Source organism: Mobula birostris, chromosome 13, assembly GCF_030028105.1.
Source record: "Mobula birostris isolate sMobBir1 chromosome 13, sMobBir1.hap1, whole genome shotgun sequence".
NCBI classification, from domain to species: Eukaryota; Metazoa; Chordata; class Chondrichthyes; order Myliobatiformes; family Myliobatidae; genus Mobula; species Mobula birostris.
In genome coordinates, this window is record NC_092382.1 from 90,769,314 (window position 1) to 90,794,729 (window position 25,416).

A 25,416-nucleotide genomic window follows, 5' to 3' on the forward strand; every position below is an offset into this window, starting at 1 on the left:
TGCCCCCTCCTCGATTCAGCACATACAGGCAAACAGAAGGAAGGGGCAACAGCGCTTTGAGCTGCTTAAGAGGTTAAGGAGATTCAACTTCTCATTAAACTCCAAAAAACCTCTGCAGATATACAGTTGCAAGTATGTTAGGTGGTTGCATCATGGCCTGGTGCAGCAGGTCAAATCGCAGGACCAAAAGAATCTTCAGCCTCCTCCCAATCCGTCAAGTACATATCCATCTCCCATTCCATGTCTACACAGGGGCGCTGCTTCCAGTAGGCAACATTCATCATCAAAACTCTCCACCATCCAGGCCATCCCATCTTCCCACAGCTACTATCGGGCTGGAGCTGCAGGAGCGTGAAGTTCCACCAGGTTCAAATTGTAACGTCCTTTCCAGAATCAAATAACCTCCGGAATATTTAAGAAAGTATTACAAGTCGGGAGTGTCTTGGACAAGCGGGCGCAATCTCAGAATCGAAGGACCTCCCTTTAGAACAGAGCTGTGGAGGAATTTCTTCAGCCATAGGTTGGAGAACTTGTAGAATTTATTCCCAGAGAGGACTCTGGATATATTTGAAACGTTGGTTCATGGGTACTTAATTGTAAAGCACTTCACAACTTATGAGGAAAAGGGCATTGGAATTGGTTTGAGCGGTCCAATAAATTAAACCCCATGAGAAAAATTGTCCAATTCTGCTCTTACGCTTAAGGATTCTATAAACTTTATTTGCCACAGCCTGCGGCGGAAATGAATCCCGATAGCCGATCGCTGGTGATTTAACACTTTTGTGCTGCCCCCTGTGCTGCAGTGCTGCGACAAGTTAATATTTATCCAGTACTGTCAGCAGGATGAACTGATTGGGGCAGCGAGGGGGTGGACCCGCAGTCAGTGACCGCTGGGCCCTTCATCTGCCTCTGCTACTGCTTATTATCCCCATCCGGGACAGGGTGTGAATCCATTCTGAGGAGTGCAGAGCGACACTGCCCACACGCAGACAAAACTCCAGTGAGTACCAAGATTGAAACTGCAGAGATGGAATGAGAGTGAGTGAAAGGGTGATTAAGATAGGGAGGAGCTGGCTTGAGGGGTTAACGGCGTTGGAGGGGAGACTGAGGAGAGTGCGAGGAGTTTGAGATGGAGCCTGTGTGGGGGAAGTCAGGAGAAGAGCGCTTGAAGAATGCTGAAGGAGCCCAGTGTCATCGTCCGGACCGAGAAGTCCGCATTCAGGTGCACGGTCCTGGTTCTGGGGTCCGAGCCCGAGGCAAGACCGAGGTTCTGGGCCAGAGTCCAAGCCTTGTCTCCTAGTCCATGGTTTCTAGCCCTGGTCCCGCTCTCCCTCGCCCAGGCTCCTAGTTCTTAGTTCCTTGTCCGGGTTCCCTGTCCAGTCCATGTCCTAGCCCAAGTCTTCGTTCTTGTCCCTGCTCCTTGTCTGTATCTTGTCACATCCCTACTCTAGTCAAGTCCTGTTCCTTGTACTTCAGTGTCTGTGTCTTGCATTTGGGTCCATTCCCAGTGCCACCCTGTGAAAGACAGGGAATGTGGGGGCAGCAGAAACAGTGAAAATGCCGGTGTAAGAGAGGGAATGAGGGTGTATTGAGAGAGGAAGTTGGGAAAGAGAATGAACAAGCACGTTGAAAGTGTGGAGAGGAAATGTGGGGAGAGAGTAGAGGAAGGGAGAAAATATTGAAGGCGAGGAGGGAGACAGAATGGTAAACAAGGAGACAGCCAAGAGCAGCAAGAAGACAGGAGAGAAAGTCGGAAAGTGCACGGTGAGGACAGATGTGAAGAAGGGAGACAGCTGGAGAAGGGGAGGGAGAGAAAAGGAGAGAGATGGTGGTTCGAAGAGATGTGAACAGAGAGGCTGAAAATGGGGAGCGAAAGTGTGCAGCAGAAGAGATAAATACTGGGAGAAAAGGGGTGCATTCAAGAGACAGGAGAGATAGTGAGAGGGAAGCGAGACATCGTCGAAGGAGGGAAAAGACAGCCTGTGTGGGTGTGTTGTGAGAGAGACAGAGAGCTGATAAAAGATAGTGGGGTGAGACTGGGGACAACACTGTGTCGTGAATAGAGAGGTGGACTGAACGAGGGATACTGCAGCAGTGGGAGTGAGAGGGCAGCGAGGTAAAGTTGAGAACGAAGGGCCGAGAAAATGTCCGGAGACAGAAGAGGATAGAAGGGGAGGAGATAATGGGAAGGAAGTGGGAGAGAGTACGGATGGTAGATGGAGGTAGAATCCGGGAACGAAAATTGCGGTGGAGCTTGGAGAGTTGTCAAATGAAGTGCGGAGTGTGGGAAGGGGCCCGTGAGAGAGACGGACAAAAATGGGCTAAGAGGGAGTGGTGTGTAAAAGGGAATGAAAGAGAAAGTGAGATAGCGTGATGGGGTGGAGCTCAAAACGAGAGAAAGGAGGGAAGAGAGATGCTGAGAGAGTTAGTGTTGGAAACGAGAGAGGGGACAGCAGGAAATGCAGGAAGGGGAAGAGACATAAAGAGAGAGATAGAGGAAGTAAAAGTCAAAGGGGATGAGACGGCATCAGATACAGTTTACGGAAGAGGTGAGGCACGCCCCGTGGAGAGATTGTGGGGCGTGGTTGAAAGAGAGATGGGGTGAGTAAAATGCACAGAGAGGGAGAGTGCGGGAGCGGGGTTGGACTGAATGAAAGAGTGTTGGTGTGTTATTGAGAGGGCAGTGCAGGCAAGCAGTAAGAAAGTGCAGGGGATGGGTTGTGGAGGGCGAGAACAGACAGCACTATTGTGGGGAGAGATGGGGAGATGCACCAGTTGATCTTGGCCCAAAACATGGGCGATTGGTCTTCATCTCCAATGGCTGCTCGCAGAATGTAATTGGACAGCCGACAGATGGATACGTGGGAATAGCGGGTGCGGTGGCTGCGGGCACTGAATCCAGGTGCATCTCATGGAGCGTTAATGCGAAGAGTAAGAGAAGAGGGAGGATGTGCTGGAGTCCATGTGGCATAGAGTTGGTTGGGGCATGGGGCGTAATTGCGGAGGGCCCCTCGGTTTTAAACCTTTCTCTGCTTACCTACAGAGGAAGGTCAGAATGTTCAGCCTGATCAGCGCAGTCGCCCTCCTAGTGGGTGCCTCCTGTACTTCAGCCATGAGCGGAGGTATGTCATCGCACTGCTCTAGGTTTCACCATCCCTCCTCAGTGTCTTCCCCTCCATCCCCATCCGTTGTGCATCTCCTTCCTAAGGGAATGAAGAGAACAGTAGAGCCCTGTGGTGAATTAGACCCACACTATATTGGTGATCCTGCTGCTACCTTTAACTAAACTATCTCTGCTGTGTATCAGCTGTTTACCTTCATTCCTTTTGTGCCCGTGTGTATTAACGTTAACAGCTTGACTCTTCCGACGACTGCACCTGGTCGCATATTTTGAGACCCGGACACTCCCGGTTTTAGATACTTACCCCTCACATTATCTTTAAACATTCCCTTCTGATCATATAAAAACATGTCTTCATTTGTTTGATACTTTTGCACTCGGTGAAAGATGCTGACTGCACATCCTAGCTGTGCATTTTATGATTCGTCATATCTCCCCTCGGACTCTGACTAGCTCCAGTGTAGTTCAGGTGAACCTCCACTGGAAAGATAACAATAAACCATCATTCCGAGATCATTCTCGTGAACCTCATCTGGACTCTCTCCAATCCTTCCTGAGATACGGGACCCAAAACTGTTAATACTCCAAGTGCGGTCTGACTAATGTCTTATAAAGGCTCAGCATTTTTTCCTTGCTTGTATAACGTTACACTTGGCTTCTTTACCACAGACGCAAACTGTGAATTAACCTTCTGGGTGTCTCTCACATGGACTCATAAGTCCCTTGACCTTTGATGTTTGAAACTTCACCATTTCGACAATGGCTCCTGCTATTGTTCCTTGAACCAAAATGGATTATCCTACATCTCCCAAAACTGTATTCCATTGCCATTTTTTGCCCATTCTTCCCATTTGTCTCAGTTCTTCTGCTATCGCATTGCTTCATCAGCACAACCAACGTGACCACCTATCTTTGTATCATCCACAATATTTGCCACAACACCATCAATTGCATTATCCAAATCATTGACAAACAATATGAAATGTAGCCGTCTCAATACCGATCCCTGAGGAACAACATTAGACAGCAGCAGCCAAGCTTTTCTTGCCTCTTGCTACCTCCTGTTGTCGGCCATTACGCTATCTATGCCTGCAGCTTTACTGTAACATCATGGGATTTTACCTTGTTGTGCAGCCTCACCAAATGCCTTCTGGAAGTCCAACTAAGTGGCATCCACTGCCTCTCCTTTACCAATCTGCTTGTTACTTCCTCAAAGAACTCTAACAGATTTGTCAGGCAACAGTTCACTTGACAGAAAGAATGCTGACTTTGACTTATTTTATCATTAGTCATCAAGTACCCCGAAATCTCATCCTTAATAATTGACTCCAACACTTTCCCATCCACTGAAGATAGGCTAACCGGCCTATAATTTCTTTTCTTTTGCGTTTTCCCTTCTGAAAGAATGAGGTGACATTTGCAATTTTCTAGTCCTCCGGGACCATGCCAGACTCAAGTCATTCAGGAGAGATCATGACCAATGCATCGGTTATCTCTTCAACAATGTCTCTCAGGACTCTAGGATATAGTCCATCTGGCCCAGGTGACTTGCCCCCCTTAAGATCTTTGAGTTTGCTTAGCAACTTTCCTTTGTAATAGCTCACTCACTCGCACCTGCCCCCAGACTCTCATGATCATCTGGCACACTGCTAGTGTCTTCCACATCGAGCTCAGCTGCAAAGTATCGATTACGTTCATCTGTTATTTCTTTGTTGCTGTTGACTACTTCATCAGCATCGTTTTGCGGTGATTCAGTATCAACTCTCACCTCAATTTTCCTCTTTTGTCATGGTCCGGTCCGTGAAGTCCGTATTCCGGTTCACGGTCCGGTCCATGGACCCTTGCTCCAGGTTTTCCTGTCTACCCTGTTTCTGTTCTTGTTGAGCTCTAATTGAGGCAGCTGATGCTAGTTGGGGCTGGCTGCATAAATACCTTCAGAGACCAAGGCATGGCTGCTGGATTGTTCTTGTCCTTACTCCTTGTATCCCTTGCTCTGCCTTCTGTTTCCTCGCCTGAAGCCCTGCCCTGCCCTGCCCTGCCCTGCCCTGTCCTGCCCTGTCTTGCTGGTAACTCTAGCCTCGCCTCGCCTTGAATTGCCTGAAGCCTTGCCTTGCCTTGTCTTGCTGATAACTCTCGCCTGCAGTCTTGTCCTGGAGCCAACCTGTACCTAGCTCTCTTTCTGTCCCTTGCCTCCGCCCAGGTAAGCCAGGCCGTCTTGCCTGCGGTTGGTTCTGTCCCTTCCTGTTGCTTGCCTCTGTCGGGTGGTGATCTGTGCCCTGCCCAGGTGTGTAAGTGAAAAGGGGGTTAGAGTATGGGATAGGAAGGGTTAAATGGTGTATGTGAACTGGAAAATATAGCAGGGGCGGGAACTAGACAACAGAATCGGGCACGGTTAGGATGTTGTAACTGCATGCTCATCTCTTCGAATAGAAGTGCTTACTGACCTGTACCTCTGCACGTGATGCTATTGTGAACATGATGAAATTGCTAACCGCAAAACCATCATAAGCGTGGACAGGGGTAACGGGTGCTAACTGAAACCTTTTTTTGGATATAAATGTAATCTTGTACTCGTGCTAGGCAGGGTTGATTGCCAGACGCTGTAGAAGCGTATGGTGGTTACCTCTCCTCGGATCAAGTTGAATAAAGGATTGATCGAGGGAAAACGTGGTCTCCGAGTGTTTTCTCCGACTGAATAGTGAATTGCTAGGGATAATTTGGCGAGCCAGCCAAGAGTCCCAATGGGAGCCTCCAGCGATCCTGGTGTCAGTGAACTAGTGATCCACTGGACGCCGCTGAGACGGACGGGCGCACGGGGTGACTTTCCCCCGGTCCTCTCACGGTCTCCTTTGGTTGCTTGTTCCCCACAGAGTTCCTGTTGAGCTGCTCAGTGGACTCCACGGACCACAGTCGGTAGAGGCCACGAGGGTAAGTGGTTTTAACATTGATTGATTTCTGATAAGAGAATCTGTATGAGAAATAGTGTCTGAAAAACGGAGTCAGTTTTGGAGGTCCAGGACCTCAATGAGGGGTTACAATCCCTGATGAAGTATTGTGAGTATTAAAGCCTGCCGGTGCTAATAAATTGGGCAGCGGATCATTGGTAGTGATCTATTACATTTTCCTTTGAGTGTGTTACAGCAAATTGGTCAGCGGGTTAGTGGCAGTAACCTATTACATTTTGAAGCTGGTAACCTTTCTAATTGGCGTAGGAGGGGACGGGGCGTGTAGATTATATTGATCAGCACAGGGCAGAGCAGACGTTTAGCTAAACACAGGGGAAGTGGCTCTCCCCTGCAGTCTCTCCGGATGCTGTGGAAACGTTTTAGGTACGCTTGTGAACCAGTGGAAATCTCGCTTTCCTACGAGTGATTGAGTTGGGGTCGCCTCGCACGCGAGTACTGCAGTAAAAAGAATTGGGGAGGGGCGGGTGATATTTCGCTAAAACTGCATCCAGCCTTAGACCGGTTGTTAAGAAGGGAAATCCCCCACGCAAAGGTCAGGACCTTGAAGTGGGTGCGGGAGTAAAGTGATAAACATGGATCAGACTTTGGATATGGGGGACATATCACCCCACTCGGAAAGATGTGTAAGGAAAATCCGGAGCTAGAAAAGAATCTAAGACGTCTTAGTGCGCGCTTAAATAAAAGATGGGGGGGGGGTGGAATTGGCCATTGGGGGGAACTTGGGACATAGACAAATGCGAAAAAGCAGTGACTGAAGTCTGGAAGCAAAATTGCTCTCAATAATGGGAAGATTTGATTACGAAATGGGTAAAAGTAGCGGACAGATTAAATGAGTGTTCCAGACAGACATCCTGGGAAGAAAATGCCAAAAAACGAAACATCCCTATTACCGATGATCAGGGCCAGGTCCGACCATATGTGGTTTTAAAGGCCTTATGTGATTTATTTGATAAACAATAAATTAAAGGAAAGGTGCACCTTTGGATATGTCAGGACTGCAGATTTCATTTGACACCAGTGAAGAAACCGACAATGAGGATGTAATAGTTTCTTCAGCCCGTGCAGAAGTCCCACTTCCTCCCCCACCCGGTTTACCAAATCCTTCAGGTCGAAACCACCCCTCTATTCTCCTACCCCCACATCAACCCCCGTGACGGCCCCCGTCGAGGCATCTTCCATACTTCCCAGGACTATTACTGATGGCAGATCAGATATCCCACTATTTTCGGACTATGTTATTACCCGAACTCGCAGGCGGACCACACAGCACTCCCAGATTCCAGTCCCAAAGCCCCGGCTGAAGCGCAACGCGGTGGCTCGCCCAGCTGATGGGCTGTTGGGCCATGGTCCCACCCTAGCTCCCCAGGACCCTGATGATCCAGACCCCAACTCTAATTTTGATCATGAGTCCGAGAATGACTGGTCTCCATTGACCCGACAATTCCCACTTAGGACTGTGCAACAGCGGTTTCGGCACAAACACACGGAGACCAACGCCGTCCGGTTGCCTACTATTCCGTAGCCTTGGACCTATTGGCCCAGGGCTTTCCCCTGTGCATTACCCGCTGTCTACAGCATGGTCACGGCAGCTGCTAATATCACCCTTCAGCAGACAGTAACAGTTTATACTTCCCACATGATTACGGCGGTGCTCACTACGCACAGTACCCAACATCTTACCCAGGCCCGCTTTCATCGATACGAGATTGCCCTCCTTCAGAACCCTCTCCTTACTTTTGAATAAAGGATTGTTGACTCTGCTAACAATCCAGCGTCCTTTTTACAGGAGCCACCGACACCCCTAACCAACCCCCCTCACTCTTGCATAGAATTTAACTATTTTCTTACCTCCCCCCGACCTGACCTTTCTGACCATGCACTACCCAACCCTGACCTTACTCTTTTCGTGGACGGATCCTTTTCAATCCCCCCTGAAGGCGACCAGGTGGCTGGCTACGCTGTGACATCCCCCTCCCAGACCTTAGAAGCAGCGGCCCTTAAACCTCCCGTTTTGGCCCAGAAGGCGGAACTGTTCGCCCTTACTAGGGCTTGCAATTTAGCCTTGGGAGTCAGCGCAAATATATATACGGACTCCCGCTATGCCTTTGGTGTCGCGCGGATTCCAGACCTCGACCGGCAAACCTATTGCCAATTCTGATTATGTCTCCAACTTACTTAAAGCCATACTGTTGCCCTCCAAATTGGCAATTATCAAATGCGCTGCCCATTTAACAGATGCCTCCTCGGTGACCCAGGGTAACTCCCCCGCCGACACGGCAGCGAAAGAGGCATCCCTACTTGGCCCCTGGAAGGTGAGCACAGAACAGCGTGCATTGCTATCACACAGGCCCCCCAATGGTCCTGCAATATCCACCATTTTGCAGTCCCAGGGGGATGCCCCTGAAGCTGAAATTGACCTGTGGCGCGACCACAATTGCATTCAAGACTCTGTAACGCATCGCTGGCAGACACCAGTGGGGCAAATATGTGCCCCAGATGCATGGTTACCCCTTTTTGTCGATAAACTGCACACTGATCTGGGCAGGGAGGGAATGTGTACGATATTGCTAAGAACCTGGTGGAGCCCTAACATGCAGGGGGCAGCAAAGGATAGAGCCAGGTGATGCCTAACCTGCCAGAAGGTAAATCCTGGAAAATCTATCAAATGCGAAAGAGGCCAGACTCCACTTCCGTGAGGGCCTTTTGAAGTGTCACAAATGGGCTTTATTGAACTGCCTCGAGTACACTGTTACAAATATTGCTTGGTGATAGTAGATATGCTTAGCAGGTGGATAGAGGCTTTTCCGACCACCAATAACAAAGCAAGTACGGTGGTTAAGATACTAGTAAAGGACATCATACCACGATTTGGAATCCCCTGTCATTTGTCTTCAGACAATGGGCCACACTTCATTGGAAAGATCAATAAGGAACTCTGTGAATTACTAAAGAAAGACCAGCAGTTCCATTGCTCCCACCATCCTGTAGCGGCAGGACTGGAGGAAAGGGTTAATGGGATACTAAAGGGCAAATTGACTAAACTAACCCTAGACACCGGACAGAGCTGGTTGAAAGTGCTTCCGCTGGCATTATATCATATGCGGATCATTCCCCAGATTTGGACAGGACTAACCACAGCAGAGATAGTTTATGGACGACCTGGCAGGACTCCCTGGGACTGTGACAGACCTCCCCCTCCCATAGTGGATTTACAAGTAATGGGACTAGAATTACAGGACTATTGTAGGCAATTAACACTCTCTTTGAAGTTCCTCCATACTCAGGTTGTGGAAGCCTATAAGGAGGGAGCAAACGACAGCGACTGGCCTCACCCTGAACCTGACGACTGGGTGCTGATCCGAGACTGGGAAAGACCAAAGTTGGGACCTCGGTGGAAGGGACCACACCAGGTCCTCCTGCAGACACCTTCAGCGGTCAAGGTGGAAGGACAAGAGCGCTGAATCCATCTGAGCGACTGCAAACGCTGGGACCCAGAATCACCAAGAACTATGAAGGACTAAAAGAGTACTGATAATTGTACTACGATTGTCCCCTGTGTATGATTGAACTTTGTCTTTTTGGAGTGCCACAGCCCTAAAACCGTGCCCGGTACAAACCTTGATTGTTTATATCCTTTTAGGGATAGTAGGAACTACGGGTAGGATCAGGGGACGAGTACATACCTGTGATACAGAGCGGGAAAATAGGGTATATCATCTCTGCAGTCAGGATGTTCTGATGTGTGAGGGTGATGGGGATGATGAATTTGGGAACGGAACATTACCAAGATCAATTACTGTACCGGAAAGCTCCAGCAACCGGACTGCTGGGCTAGTCCTGGATGGAAGGAACTCTTGGGTCCTCCCCTGTCGGTACCGAAGCTGCAGGTTTGATTTTGAATGCAGGGGAACCGAATGGAGAACCAACTAGAAAACCAGTCTTATAAAGGAAGGTGTTCCCGGGGAGCCCTAAAAGGGACCTCAACATCCTTAGTGAGCTCAAAGAGGGGCACCTTGAGGGAAAAAAAAAGGAATTGGGATTTCACCAAAAACTTCACGCTTGGAAGGCCCCCCGCCCCCCCTTTGGGATAGATCAGTGAAAATTACTTTCAAAAGGTACATAGACGATTATTTGGAACCACTATCGTCTGTTATCCTCCCCACGCGAGTATCTCCTCCCTATTCCCTATCTTCCCGCACTGGGACCGCACCTACTAACCCTTCCGGTGCGCCCCCCGCGACAGTACCCTGCCTAAGGAAAGGAGGGTGAAACTTACCTGTGACCCCACCAAGGCCCCTGTGGGGCTTGACTATTTCCTCCGGCTAACATTACATGGACAAGTAGTGACCACCGTTACAGTACGGAATGGTTTAAGGGAGACCTCTGGTGGGAGGGCAACCCCAAACCCCCGCGGGGAGGCCCAAGCTACAAGAACTGTTACAACGGGACAGGATGGGGATGCTCCGACATTTTTGCCTGCACACCCCTCGCGTGCCTATATGACGTCTGCGAAAGAAGGCAGTGTCACCCCTCGAACAACGGGCAGAGCATCACCTGTACCTGTAGTAAGTCGAATTGTGTGCCCCTGTCTCGGGGAGGACACCTTCTATGTGGAGAAGGAAACCGCGCACACCTCTGAGTCTACAACCACATGTTCCCCCGCCCGGACTACATCGAGGGGACCAAATGGGCCTCCTGTCCTCCCGGTAAAAGCCCATGTGCCTGGAAGGATCATGGGTATCTCTGATGACAGCCAAGGGATGTACTGAAACCCTGTACACTTCTCAGGGGTATTTCTTCTTCTACAATGGCACGGCCACCAATTTCCTGGAATACCCCTATCCTTCCTCAGTGGCCTATGGCACCTTCTTCCTCACTGCAGTTCCCTGGCACGCCACCTGCAAGACTTAAGAAAGAGGTTTCCCAAGAGTTCTGCGCAGGCTACCAGAAACTGACTACCCTCACCCCAGGACAAGTGGCTGGGTATGGGGCGGCCTGCTTTTTCTCCCTAGGGGACTTAATGCTAGGAAAACCAATGATGGTAGTGAAGAACCCTGTAGAAGCCGGCGAGCTGCTTGAACTGATACCTGAGGATTTCCATGATATTGGTGGTTATCATTGAGATGATAAAAGGAGGGAATGTGTAAGTGAAAAGGGGGTTAGAGTACGGGACAGGAAGGGTTAAATGGTGTATGTGACCTGGAAAATATAGCAGGTGCAGGAACTAGACAACAGAATCGGGCACGGTTAGGATGTTGCAACTGCATGCTCATCTCTTCGAATAGAAGTGCTTACTGACCTGTACCTCTGCACGTGAAGCTATTGTGACCATGATGAAATTACCAACCACAAAACCGTCATAAGTGTGGACAGGGGAAACAGGTGCTAACTGAAACCCTTTTTTTTTTTTTTTTTTGGATATAAATGTAACCTTGTACTCGTGCTAGGTAGAGTTGATCGCCAGACGCTGTAGAAGCGTATGGTGGTTACCTCTCCTTGGATCAAGTTGAATAAAGAATTGATCGAGCGAAAACGTGGTCTCTGAGTGTTTTCTCCGACTGAATAGTGAATTGATGAGGACACAGGAGGAGCCTGCCTAGCCTCAGGCCTGACGACTCCAGCCTCCTGCCTATCCTCAAGCCTAAAGACTCCAGCCTCCTGCTTTCTGCCAAGCCTCGCCTCTAGCCTCAAGCCTGAAGACTCCAGCCTTCTGCCAAGCCTCGCCCCTAGCCTCAAGCCTAAAGACCCCAGCATCCTGCCTAGCCTCAAGCCTGAAGACCCCAGCCTCCTGCCTAGCCTCAAGCCTGAAGACTCCAGCCTCCTGCCAAGCCTCGCCCTTAGCCTCAAGCCTGAAGACTCCTGCCTCCTGCCAAGCCTCGCCTCTAGCCTCAAGCCGGAAGACTCCAGCCTCGTCTTGCCTGCCTGCCAAGCCTCATCCTTGCCTAGTTCTGGGGTCTGAGCCAGAGGCAAGACCCAGGCACTGGGTCCTTGTCCAGACTCTGGCTTGGAGTCCAAGCCCGGGCTCCTAGCTCTCTGTCCAGTCCTGTTCTGGGTTCCCGGTTTTCGTGTCCATGTCCATGCTATCGCCCTGTATCCTAGTCCTGTCCCTAGTACTTCAGTGCCTGTGTCTTGCACTTGGGTCCGTTCCCAGCCCCCGCCTTATGACATCTTTATATAAATGAAAAAAAACTGTTCGTATCCTGCTTTTGCTATTGCCTTCTCTGCTCTCAGACTTCATCTTTTCCGTTCTTATAGCATTCGCAGTTGCTATTTGTTGGGTTTTAACAGTTTCCCAATCATGAAACTTCCCGCTCTCTTTTGCTACCTTATGTGCCCTTTCCTTGGCTTTTATTCTCTGTTTAACTTCCTTTGTTAGCCACGGTGGCCTGACCCTGCCATTTGAGAATTTCTTGTTTTGTGGGACATATCTATCCTGCACATTGTGCACTATTCCCAGAAATTTTAGCCATCTCTGCTGTGCCGTCATTTCCGCCAGTGTCCTCCAATCCACCTTGGCAAGCTCTTCTCTCATGTCTCTGTGATTTCCTTTATTTCACTGCCATATTGATACATATGAATTATGCTTCTCCTTCTGAAATTGCAGAAGGAATTCAATCACAGTCTCCTCAGGGTTCCTTTACATTAAGCTCCCTTAGAAGATCTGGGTTATTACACAGCACAATCTAAGATAGTCTTTTCCACCATAGGCTCAAGCACAAGCTGCTCAAAGTCCATTTTGTAGGCATTCAACAAATTCACTCTCTTTCGATCCGGCATCAACCCGATTTTCCCAATCCCCTTGCATATTAATGTCCCCCATTACAATTGTGCCGTTAGCTTTATTATATTTCTTTCCCAGCTCCCTTTGAATCTTAACCACACATCTTCCTACCATTTGGAGACCTATAAATGATACTCATATTATTTTTCACCATTAAAATTTCTTAACTCTACCCACACTGATTCAATATTCTCGACCATCATCACTTCTCTCTAAGGATGTAATTCCATCTCTTATCAACAGAGCCACACCACCACCTATGCCTACTTGTCTGTCCTTTCGATACAAGGTATGTTTTTTGATGTTTAGCTCCTAAATCTGACTATCTGTCACCCACTACACAAAGAACCCCACAACATCATACAGACCAATCTCTAATTGCGCCACAAATCTGTCCACCTTATTTCGAATGCCGTCCGCATTTAAATATACAACACCTTCAGTCCTGTATTATTCGCCCATTTGAATATTGCTTCCGTGGTGTAGTTTAACTCTTTGCTCTGTCAGCATTTATACCCAATCATTGACTTGTCCTTCCTTACACCTATCATCTACTTGTAGCTCATCCTCACCTCTATCATCCTGGTTCATGTCACCCTGCCCTATTAGTTTAAACCAAGTCCCAACAGCTCTACTGAATCCTCCCACAAAAATATTGGGCCCCATTGCATTCAAGTGCTACACTCCCCATTTGTACCTCAGTGTTATAAGTGGGCTTACCATTACCTGTGTCCTTTCTCCTTTCATTTCATCTCCAAGAGCGCAAAATCTCACAATTGTTCGGATTTAATGGAGCGCTCCTCATAATTATCCTGAATGATAACAGAGAGAACTCTGTGATCCTCTCAGCAGTCCTCAAAACCTTTGCAGGGTCTTGCGGTCAAACGCCATGCAAACCCCCGCACTTGAAGGTCAGCAAAACTTCAATGGCGCTCCGGTAGAATAAGTTATGGTAACAACGGGCCAGCAATTTCTGGCATGAAAGCAGGTAGCAAAGTTAACAAGGACAGCTACTGTCTTATTGTTTTAAGAGAATAATAAGCTAATTTCACAACTTATGCTCTCTTCTTTCACTCTCCCAACCCTCCTCTCCCGTTACCCTTTGTATCCCCTTCTCTGTACTCTGTCAATTTCTACCTCTAGGTGTCTGGGGCAAGACTGTCATATTTCCCCAGCAGTCTTCCAACTCCCACGTGAAGCTTTTGCCGAACAGTTTCCCCGAGCTGCGTGCCTTCACCCTCTGCATGCGCTCAGCCACCGAGCTGACGCGAAGCCATGCTACCTTCTCCTACGCTACACCCGACAGTGATAAGCAGATTCTCTTCTGGGTGTCGGGACAACGGGGCTTCCATCTGGATCTGACGACACCCGCACCTCTGTGTCAGCTGGGAGTCTGAGAGCGGACATGTCGTGTTGTGGGTAGACGGGAAACAGAGCTTGGTGAAGATGCTCTGGCAGGGTCAGAGAGTGAAGGGAGGTGGTGTGGTGATTCTTGGACAGGATCAGGATGAGGTGGAGGGGGCTTCCAGGCAGACCAGTCCTTTGTAGGGGAGATATCCCAGGTCAACCTGTGGGATCACGCTTTGGGGGATAGGGAGGTGGCGGAGGTAATGCGGGGATGTCTGTTTTCTGGGGGGAATATCATCGACTGGTCCACAATGGATTTCGAGACCACCAGTACAGTGGAATTCAGTGATGATCTGGAGTGCAAGTTATGACGTGACAGTCCAGAAAGAGTATGGCGAGTGGACCGGCTGAGGAGCGGGGCGAAGGTGCTGTGGATGACAGAGTGTGAGGATGACAGGATGGGCTAGTACATACCTGTGTAAGCGGGACCATATAAATAAATTTGAAGCAAATTTGAGCAAAATGCTACATAGACAGTGTCTGCACACTTACACTGGCTATCGCCTTTTTTTCCCACGACTTCCACTTTCCCCCTTTCCACCTCAGAGTGATCACTTTCTGGAGGGTCATTCACACCCCCACCCCATCCCCAAATGTCCAGCATCCCATTACCATATGTTTTGAGAGACTGTTCCCTGATTTTAGCAGAATTTGTGTTCCAAATATGCCGCCCCATATGCTTACTCTGCCTCGTTGCCAGATTATCAAAGTGAACGTTCTTAGATGCTGCGAGACGTCCATTGCCAGATTCACAATTGGTTCCGAGATAAGACCGTAACACCATGATGTAAGAGCAGAACTAGTTCATTTAGCCCATTAAGTCTGATTCGACTGAAATTTTTTTTCCCTCCTCAGTCCCACTCCCTGGCCTTCTGACGGTAACCTTTTATGTCATGTCCAGTCAAGAACATATCAAGCCTTGAATTAAATAAGGCAAAGACCTGGCTGTGGTAATGAATCCCCATGTTTAACACTCTTGCCAAATAAATGTCCCCGCATCTGCTTTAAATGAACGCCCCCATATCCTGAGGCTGCGCCCTCTTGTCCCACACTCCCTGGCCATGGGAAAGATCCTTTACACATCTACGCTGTCTAGCCTTTCAACCTTCAAAAGGTTTCGTCCTGGCTTCAGCACCTGGCTGCGGTAATGAATTCCCAAATTCAACTACAAGCAGCCAATGATCTAACCAAGCTAGTAATTTTCCTGCAATACCATGGGCTCTTAACTTGCGAAGCAGCCTCATACGTGGCACCTTGTCAAATCGGATATCCAATACTTGGAACTCCGATGTCTGCTGTTCAGTTTTCCGCATTCATCGCTTCAGTGTCACAATCACAGTTCTGCAGAGATATTTCTAAATGAGAAATATATCCCTACCCAGATGCGCCTGTAAATATATACACAGGTGGGAAGCTGGAGAATAAAAAATCATCTCCATGAGGCAGAATCGCCCCAAAAGCATTGTCACAGCTTTGGATTCGGGATTGCATGTTGTCTTACAATAGAGAGTGAGGAAGGGATGGGAGACAAAAGTCAGAAGAGACAGGAAGTGGGAGAAGCAGTTTGATGTGAAAGTGAAAATAAAGAAGGACAGAGAAGTTGAGACATTTGGGAGAAACAGAGTGTGTTGGAGAAGGAAGTCTGGGGAACGAATGCGAGCAAAGGAGGCCGAGTGGAGTTGAGTTTCAGGAAAAGAGAGGCGAACATCAGGTGTGAGACAAGCAGAGGAAGTGAGCTAGATAGGAGGTGATGATCAGAGACGGTGAGGGGAAAGAGGGGATAGGAACTCATTCGATAAAGACAAGGGAAAGAAAGTGAGGGATGGGAACACAGGTAAGAGGAACACGCTGCCACAGCTGAGGCTCGAACTAGCGACCTTCAGATAACTAGACGAACGCCTTAACCACTTGGCCATGTGCCCAACACAACGGGGCAGACAGATAAGGCAGAGAGAACGGAAGACAGCGCTACCTCTCCGTAAAGGATTTTGTTATACTGCACCAGGGGGCAAAGACAAGCATATGCGGTTTAATTCAGAGATATGTCACGTGTTGTCTCCTGGGAAGTTGAACCAGGGAAGCGTATAAACAGGAGAGGTCTCTGCTCTCAGGAGTGTTGTAGCACAAACCGCTCAATGGGTAGAGTTATATAATTCCCTGAACATGAAAATGCAGGTCGACAGGAACATAAATCATACAACACACTTAAAAGTTGCTGGTGAACGCAGGAGGCCAGGCAGCATCTATAGGAAGAGGTACAGTCGACGTTTCGGGGTGAAACACTTCGTCAGGACTAACTGAAAGAAGAACTAGTAAGAGTTTTGAAAGTGGGAGGGGGAAGGAGAGATCCGAAATGATAGAAGAAGATAGGACAGGGAGGGATGGAGCCAAGATCTGGAAAGTTGATTGGCAAAAGGGATATGAGAGGATCATGGGACAGGAGGCCTAGGGAGAAAAAAAGGTGGGGGGAATCCCAGACAATGGGCAAGGGGTATAGTGAGAGGCACAGAGAGAGAATAAGGAGAGAGAGAAAAAGAATGTGTGTATATAAATGAATAAATAATGGATGGGGTATGAGTGGGAGATGGGGCATTAGCGAAAGTTTGAGAAGTCAATGTTCATGCCATCAGGTTGGAGGCTACCCAGACAGAATATAAGATGTTGTTCCTCCAACCTGAGTGTGGCTTCATCTTTACAGTAAAGGAGGCCGTGAATAGACATATCAGAATGGGAATGGGACGTGGAATTAAAATGTGTGGCCACTGGGAGATCCTGCTTTCTCTGGCGGACAGAGCATAGGCGTTCAGTGAAACAGCCTCCCAGTCTGCGTCGGGTCTCGCCAATATATAGAGAAGGCCGCATTGGGAGCACCGGACGCAGTAAGTCATACTTTTGCTTCACTGGGCCTTTGTCGCGCTTGACACTGAGTACAGGAGTTAGGACGTTGTGTTCCATCTGTAAATGAAGTGCTGCGACCAGACTTCAAGCACTGTGTGCCGTTCTGATATCCCAATAGCTAAGCTGCAGATGGTTCAGAAATTATTCTCAAGGATGCAAAAGAGATGCAGGGCTTGTTTTATAATGAGGCACTGGTCAGGTCTTCATCGATTACAACTCTACATTCGACGCAATCATCCCTTCCAAACCCATCATCAAGTTTCAAATTTGGGTCTCTCTAACAAGAACCTGTAACTGTATCACCACCTTCCTCATTGGCAGACTTCAATCAGCAAGGGTGCGGAACGACATCTCCTACTCAACGACCATCAGCACAAATATGCCTCGGGGATGAGTAATCAGACCAGTTTACTCTTATTACTTTATGAATAAATACAACCCCAATGCCATGCATGTATTTGCTCCCGACAATACCACTGCTGGACGAATAACAAGTGGCAACTAGACAGCTTACTGGAGCGAGAAAGGGCACTTGACTCAGAAATGTCGCAAATAAAACAACTCGTGTTTGGTCAATAAAAATAAACTGCTATTTGTTAACTTCAAGAAGGGAAAGCGGTGGGGACATATGACAGGGGTAGGACATTCCTCTCTTTAATTAAGGTGGCTGGAGTGTCTATCACACTTTTGTGTCAATAGCTCATTGATTTGGCTGGAATGGTTATCAAACTGATTGTTCTTTTGTATCGCTGACCTTATAAATTCTAACAATTCTGACATCGGGCAGTGAACTTGTAGAACCGCCGGGGAGATGAGAACGTTTCTCTCCCTGATGTCAGGTGCAAGTTCACTCGCCGGCTGAGCTCGAAGAAATAAACAGGTGAAAAGATAAGTAACGATCTTTTTGTGCTGTCATTATTTGATCCAGCAAATTTACATTTACATTTGATGCCGTGACTCGGATCCCAACATAGGGAACGTCTTTCTGGGCTGAGTAAGTGATAGGGAGCTTGAATTGAACACAGTCTGAGTAACAGGCGCCCCGAGGTAGTTTACCTTTGGCTACTCCTTGTGTCCGACCAAACATTTTTGCCCCTCACCCATTGAGACCGGTACCTTGACGGGATTAGACGACCCATTTGGATACAGAATTTAAGGTAACCAGTTGTCTCTTTTACACTGCTGCGGGTGACAGGATATGGTTGGTTGAAATTTGATGATTCGGAAAAGGGGTTGCGTATGTCTCACGAGATGGCCGGTTGAAATTTGTAACTAATACGAGACTGGCAGCCTGGTAAAATTCTCACCTTAGCAGCACAAATGTGGCCAAGTCAGAATGGGAATGGGATGTGGAACTAAAATGTGTGGCCACTGGCAGATCCTGCTTTCTCTGGCGGACAGAGCGTAGATGTTCAGCAAAGCGGTCTCCCAGTCTGCGTCGGGTCTCGCCAATATATAGAAGGCTACATTGGGAGCACCGGACGCAGTTTATCACCCCAGCCGACTCACAGGTGAAGTATCGCCTCAGCTGGAAGGACTGTCTGGGGCCCTGAATGGTGGAAAGGGAGGAAGTGTAAGCGGCATGTGTAGCACTTGTTCCGCTTACAAGGATAAGTGCCAGGAGGGATGGGGGGGAACGAATGGACAAGGGAGTCGCGTAGGTAGCGATCCCTGCAGAAAGCAGAGGGGGTGGGGAGGGAAAGATGTCCTCAGTGGTGGGATCCTGTTGGAAGTGGTGGAAGTTACGGAGAATAATATGTTGGACCCAGAGGCCGGTGCTGTGGTAGGTGATGACCAGGGGAACCCTATTCCTAGTCGGGTGGTGGGAGGATGGAGTGAGAGCAGATATGCGTGAAATGGGGGAGATGCATTTGAGAGCAGAGTTGATGGTGGAGGAAGGGAAGCCCCTTTCTTTAAAGAATGAAGACATCTCCCTCATCCTGGAATGAAAAGCCTCATCCTGAGAGCAGATGCAGCGGAGACGGAGGAATTGCGAGAAGGGGATGGCATTTTTGCAAGAGACAGGGTGAGAAGAGGAATAGTCCAGATAGCTGTGAGAGTCAGTAGGCTTATAGTAGACATCAGTGGATAAGCTGTCTCCAGAGATAGAGACAGAAAGATCTAGAAAGGGGAGGGAGGTGTCAGAAATAGACCAGGTAAGCTTGAGGGCAGGGTGAAAGTTGAAGGCAAAGTTAATGAAGTCAACGAGCTCAGCATGCGTGCAGGACGCAGCACCAATGTAGTCGTCGATGTAGTGAAGGAAAAGTGGGGGACAGATACCAGAATAGGTTTGGAACATAGATTGTTCCACAAAGCCAACAAAAAGGCAGGCATAGCTAGGACCCATACGGGTGCCCGTAGCTACACCTTTAGTTTGGAGGAAGTGGGAGGAGCAAAAGGAGAAATTACTAAGAGTAAGGACTAATTCCGCTAGACGGAGCAGAGTGGTGGTAGAGGGGAACTGATTAGGTCTGGAATCCAAAAAGAAGCGGAGAGCTTTGAGACCTTCCTGATGGGGGATGGAAGTATATCCATGGTGAAAATAAAGCAGTGGGGGCCAGGGAACTTAAAATCATTGAAAAGTTTAAGAGCGTGAGAAGTGTCACGAACATAGGTGGGAAGGGATTGAACAAGGGGGGATAAAACCGTGTCGAGGTATGCAGAAACGAGTTCAGTGGGGCAGGAGCAAGCTGAGACAATAGGTCTGCCAGGACAGGCAGGTTTGTGGATCTTGGGTAGGAGGTAGAAACGGGAAGTGCGAGGTGTAGGAACTATTATGTTGGTAGCAGTGGATGGGAGATCCCCTGAGCGGATAAAGTCGGTGATGGTGTGGGAGACAATGGCCTGGTGCTCCTTGGTGGGGTTACGATCGAGGGGTAAATAAGAGGAGGTATCTGCGAGTTGTCACTGTGCCTCAGCAAGGTAGAGGTCAGTACGCCAGACAAAGAAAGCGCTAACAAAGAAACTAGGGAAACAGTGTGGCCACCAGGGTAAATGAGCAGTAAGTATAATTTGGGAAAAAAAATTGCAGTAAAAAGTGGAAATTATTGATTAAAGAATGGAAAGGTAGAGCCGAAACTAAATGGAATGGTACCTTACTGGCCAGCTGGAGGAATAATGCATGTCATAAAGGGATAGAGGTATGTACAGCAGAAGGGACTCCCATGAGCTGGGAGACATTGCAAGTGGCGTGCTAATGGGTAGAAAGGAGAAGAAAGAGAGAACAAGAAACAGACAGACAGGAAGGTTTAAAATCAGCAGTGCCGCATGCGAAGATCTAGGGCCAATACAGGATCCCGAACCCATATCTGGCATAACGACCCTGTTTAAGGACAGTGACCGCGATGAGGACTGGGCACCCACCTTATCCCCCACCTTACCAGAGGCCGAGTGCACCCAGTGCTTCCAAACCCCAATCCTCCCAGTACTCAGGTACGGTGGCCACTCGGATAAAACAGCAGCGGCAGGGAAGGGAAGGCTGTCTCTACCCTGAGATCCAGAAAGGGAAAGGGATTATTCCAAGACAGGGAGGGAAGAATCCAATAAAACCCCAGAGTTAAGGGCTCCACAGAGACAACTGCCTACCCAAATGCTGCCCAGTCCACGAGCAGCTGAGGAGTGACAGCCTTGAGTAAATCTTGTATGCACACCAGAAGCCTCAAGAGATGGTAACGATCATGAATCAGGCCCCCGATAGAAAAGAAAAACCAGCACAGTTTGTATGGTATGTCCGCTGTACTATACAAATGTATAATGAGACCCCACAAGATTTATTTGTTCTTTGCTGCATGATGCTCTCATCTGATGAGGGGTGGAAATGGAACGCAGAATTAAGATACCAACCCATCAGGAGTTACAAGCGGGAATCCATAATAAGAATGAACAGACAGGCTCTCTCCTTCCCAAACGCAGAAAGAATTATGCTGTGTTGCCTGTCTCGATGGAGTGGGATCTGGTGGCATACTCTGTACCCGTTGCTGTTGTCATCCGTGTATAGTCCCATCACAACACTTCTGCTCTGATCACTGTGTTCATGGTCAATGTTGGAACTGACTTGAATGCTCATGCTGACAGATGTTGTGAGTTATTGTACTGCAGTATTGTATTCTTGTAGAAAATGTTCTTTTCTCAAGTGGGAAACTCACATTTTCACACATAACACTACAAGTGTCAACTTCTTGTTCCGTATATACCCACACCATCTCATTTCGATCTCCTCACACATGGCTGAACCACCCCCTGCCCCCTCACCCCCCGCATTGGCTACAATACATTCAGTTCCTTCAGCCAACTCATACACATACATTCCAAGTAGTTTAGGTGCGGTGCTGATCCCTCTGATACACAACTGATTACTAATGGCTCATGCAAGAATGACCCGTTTTTGACAGTGATGTCCTCAGTATGTGTTGAACTTGGGATGCGTTGGAGCTGCACTCATCCAGGCAGCAGAAGTGTATTCCATCTGGTTCCTGGCTTGTGGCCAGTAGATCATGGGCATATTTTGCCATGTTGGCTGTGAGTTCTTCATTATCAACTGCCCAGCCTTTCACCTGTTCTTGTTATTTGCTTGGTTAAGTTTGTCTTCAATTCTGACGGCCTCTCGGTGGTTTGTTTTAGGGAAAGGAGCTTTTAGGAGTCAGTGATTATCATCTGGCAGTATTCAGACTGCAGTCTGAGAGGGAAAGGTTGAAATCAAATGTAACACTATTATAATCAAGTGAAAGGAACTGCATAGGCATGAGAGAGGAGCTGGCCAAAGTTGATGGCAAGGGGACACTAGCAGGGATGAGAGTGCAGCAGCAATGGCTGAAGTCAGAAGTTATATAATCACTTTATCCCAATGTTCTTCAAAGCATCATTCTAAAGGGAGGATGAGACAACCTGCACTGCCCTTCTCTGTAGCTATTAAACATTACTGTGCAATCTGCTATTGCTCTATATTGTTCTCCTCCAATGCACCATGCAATCAGTTGATTGGACGAACAATATGAATGATGGATGGGCTTTTCACCACACTTTGATGCATTTTCACCAATAAACCATTCTATTTCTAGTCCCATGTAACTTACACACAACATTTTATTTTACAAAGAGAGGCTGCTTAGATACACGGGGAACACTGCCCCAGTCTGAATGAACAGAAGCAAATTCGACAGTGTTAGCAAATCCTGCCGCTGTCTGTTGTATGTTTTGCCCATGATTGCATGTGTCTCTTCCCGGTGATCTGGTTTCCTCTGACATTCCAGAGCAGTAGTTCAGTTGGTCATTGTAAATGGACCCTGAGGAAGGACATTCTTGCTATTGAGGGAGTGCAGCGTAGGTTCACAAGGTTAATTCCTGGGATGGCGGGACTGTCATATGTCGAAAGATTGGAGCGACTGGGCTTGTATACTCTGGAATTTAGAAGGCTGAGAGGGGATCTTATTGAGACATATAAGATTATTAAGGGATTGGACACGCTGCAGGCAGGAAGCACGTTCCCGCTAATGGGTGAGTCCAGAACCAAAGGCCACAGTTTAAGAATGAGGGGTAGGGCATTTAGAACGGAGTTGAGGAAAAACTTTTTCACCCAGAGAGTGGTGGATATATGGAATGCTCTGCCCCAGAAGGCTGTGGAGGCCAAGTCTCTGGATGCTTTCAAAAAAGAGATGGATAGAGCTCTTAAAGATAGTTGAAAAGGCAGGAACTGGATACTGATAGTAGATGATCAGCCACGATCACGGTGAGTGGCGGTGCTGGCTCGAAGGGCTGAATGGCCTACTCCTGCACCTATTGTCTATTGTCTTAATAACACGAGGATAGCTCGAATGAACTCTATCTCAATAATAATAACTGATGAGGTGAGCGGCAGGGTTGGGGAGTGATAGGTGGATCCAGGTGAGAGGGCAGTAGGGAATGTTGGAAATAGTGTCGGGGCTGGGAGATTACAGGTAGGGACAACACGTGTCTAAAGATGATGGATATTAATGCTACCGCGATTTAATAAAGAGGTAAGATAGCGTTTGTCTAGCAGATTCACTGCACTGATCCCTGGAGAGCTGCGGTCAGAGTATGAAGGAAGATAATAATCACCCTTTCATTTAGGGTTTCGAAGGCGAGGAGGTGAACTAATTCAAATCCACACCATCATTAATTGGTTGAATCAGGTTTCCAGTCTGAAAAAGAAAGGGTGGATAGTTCAGGACTGAAATGAGGAGAAATATCTCAGCTCCGAGTGTGAATTTTTGGAAGTACCCCCACCCACCAACCCACCAACCCACCCACCAACCCACCAACCCACCAAAGAGCCAGTGACCGAGCTGCGGTACAGGTGAGTTAACCCGAAGTGTCGGCAGGTCCGTCACGTGACCCCGTTTCACCTGCCCCGTTCTTGGAAATGATTCAGGATTAGCCTCTGCTCTCCGAAATAGGATTTCTGGATAATCCAGTTCTGAATACTACCTCGCCATTCCCCCTTTTGTAATACTTATTCATTTTTTATATTTTGTGTTATTTTATTATGAAAACTTGGAACAAATTTGTTGCGCCTGCACAGCAAGCTGCACGGCTTGAACCAGCGACAATGCAAATGACCTCGCTCCCATTGGGTATCCTTCCCAGGCCCCGCCCTTCCCTGATGACGTAAAGAGCACACTGCGCATGCCCAGGGTCGCAGGCCAGCGGCAAATTCAAATTCAATTTTGTTCTCTCTGAAGTGGATCGACTGCGGGGCCGATTGGGAGAGGGCGGGGATCCGGGAGTGGGATCGCGCCCTTTTCCGGGCGGCGATCCGGGAGAAGGCCCAGTGGCTGCAGGGCGAGGATCGCAAGTTCCTGTGGGTGAGTATTTCCGCTTATCCCTGCGGGCGCACTGCCGCGTTTGGCTGTGACTCCGGTTGAATTTCCCTCTCCGGGCGGCCTCACCTCGCCTCCGGTGCAGCACCTGCCGGGATGGTCCAGGGTGGTGGGGCCTTCTCAGCGAGGCGCCTAGAACGGACCTCTAGTTCCCTTCTCCTGAGGTCTGTAGTCAGTTCCTTGGTCTTGCCTCCACAGAGTGAGAGGCTGTTGTTAAGTTCTAATTTCTAATTGCTAAATTGAGATCTCTAGGGCAGATGGTTTATCACGGGCAGTTTGTTAGGATATGATTGCCATCACTGAATCAATATAACTATTTGAATTAAACTAGTTGATATTTTTTTTGGTGGGGGGGGGGTGTTAAACGAAGAGTTCTGATGAAGGCAGTCGACCCAAAGTGTCGACTGTTGACTCTTTTCCATAGATACTACCCGGCCTGGTGAGTGCCTCCAGCATTTTGTATGTGTTTCTCTGGATTTCCAGCGTCTGCAGATTATGTGTTTGTGAAGTATACTTCCTGTCTCTTTGCTCCACATTCCAATTCAGGACGTGACAGTAATGCGCCTTGTATTTTAACCTTCACTGGAAGAGACACTTCTTCAAAGGGTGATTAATCTGTGGAACTTGTTGCCACACAGGGTGAGGTACGCCATGCAATTAGTTGTAGTTATGACAAAGGTTGCTGAGTTCTAAGCTGGTAAGGAGCTTAAGAACTACGGGAATTGGGTAGTTTTAAATCAGTCAATTAAATTCTGGAGTAAACTCAATGGGCTGAAAGGCCTAATTCTGATTCTGTGTTTTGTGGTCTTGTTGTGAGCTGAATGATGACCCCTTCATATCGCACGTCAGACGTTGTGAACTGAGACGGACAATTTAATTGTTCATGATATTTTTATTGAATCGAAATTCAGTGGGTCTTGTTCTTAGGAACACAGTCCTGAAATCTTCTGGCAATAGAACATAAAAGCAAAGAGATAATGCTGAGGTGTTATAACACACTAGTCAGGCCGCACGTGGAGTATTGTCAATGGTTTTGGGCCCCATATCTCAGAAAGGATGTGCTGTCAATGGAGAGAGTCCAGAGGAGGTTCACAGGGATGATTCTGGGAATGACGGGGTTAACATATGAGGAGCGTTTGGCAGCATTCGGCCTGTATTCATTGGAATTCTGAAGAATGAATGGGGATCTCTTTGAAACCGACCGAATGTTGAAAGGACTACATGGGGTGGATGTGAAGAGCATGTTTCTTGTGGTGGGTGTGCCCAGAACTAGAGGGGTGGCCTTTTAGAACAGAGGCAAGGAGGAATTTTTTTAGCCAGAGAGTAGTGAATCTGTGGAATGCTTTGCCACAGACCGTTTCCTGATCGGTTGGGGCATCAAAGGATGGCGAGAAGGCAGCTGTATGG

General features: G+C 48.2%; 1 protein-coding gene and 1 pseudogene across 1 annotated transcript in view; both read left to right on the forward strand.

The window, feature by feature from the left end:
- The first annotated feature begins 10,738 nt into the window (after positions 1 to 10,738).
- Positions 10,739 to 14,586, forward strand: LOC140208042 (C-reactive protein-like; annotated as a pseudogene).
- Positions 14,587 to 23,913: 9,327 nt separating this feature from the next.
- LOC140207739 (NACHT, LRR and PYD domains-containing protein 3-like) overlaps positions 23,914 to 25,416 on the forward strand; it is a 97,927-nt gene continuing 96,424 nt past the window's right edge. The window contains exon 1 of the mRNA XM_072276299.1: positions 23,914 to 23,994. The gene's annotated coding sequence lies outside the window, so the exon portion shown is untranslated. The remainder of the gene's footprint in view (positions 23,995 to 25,416) is intronic.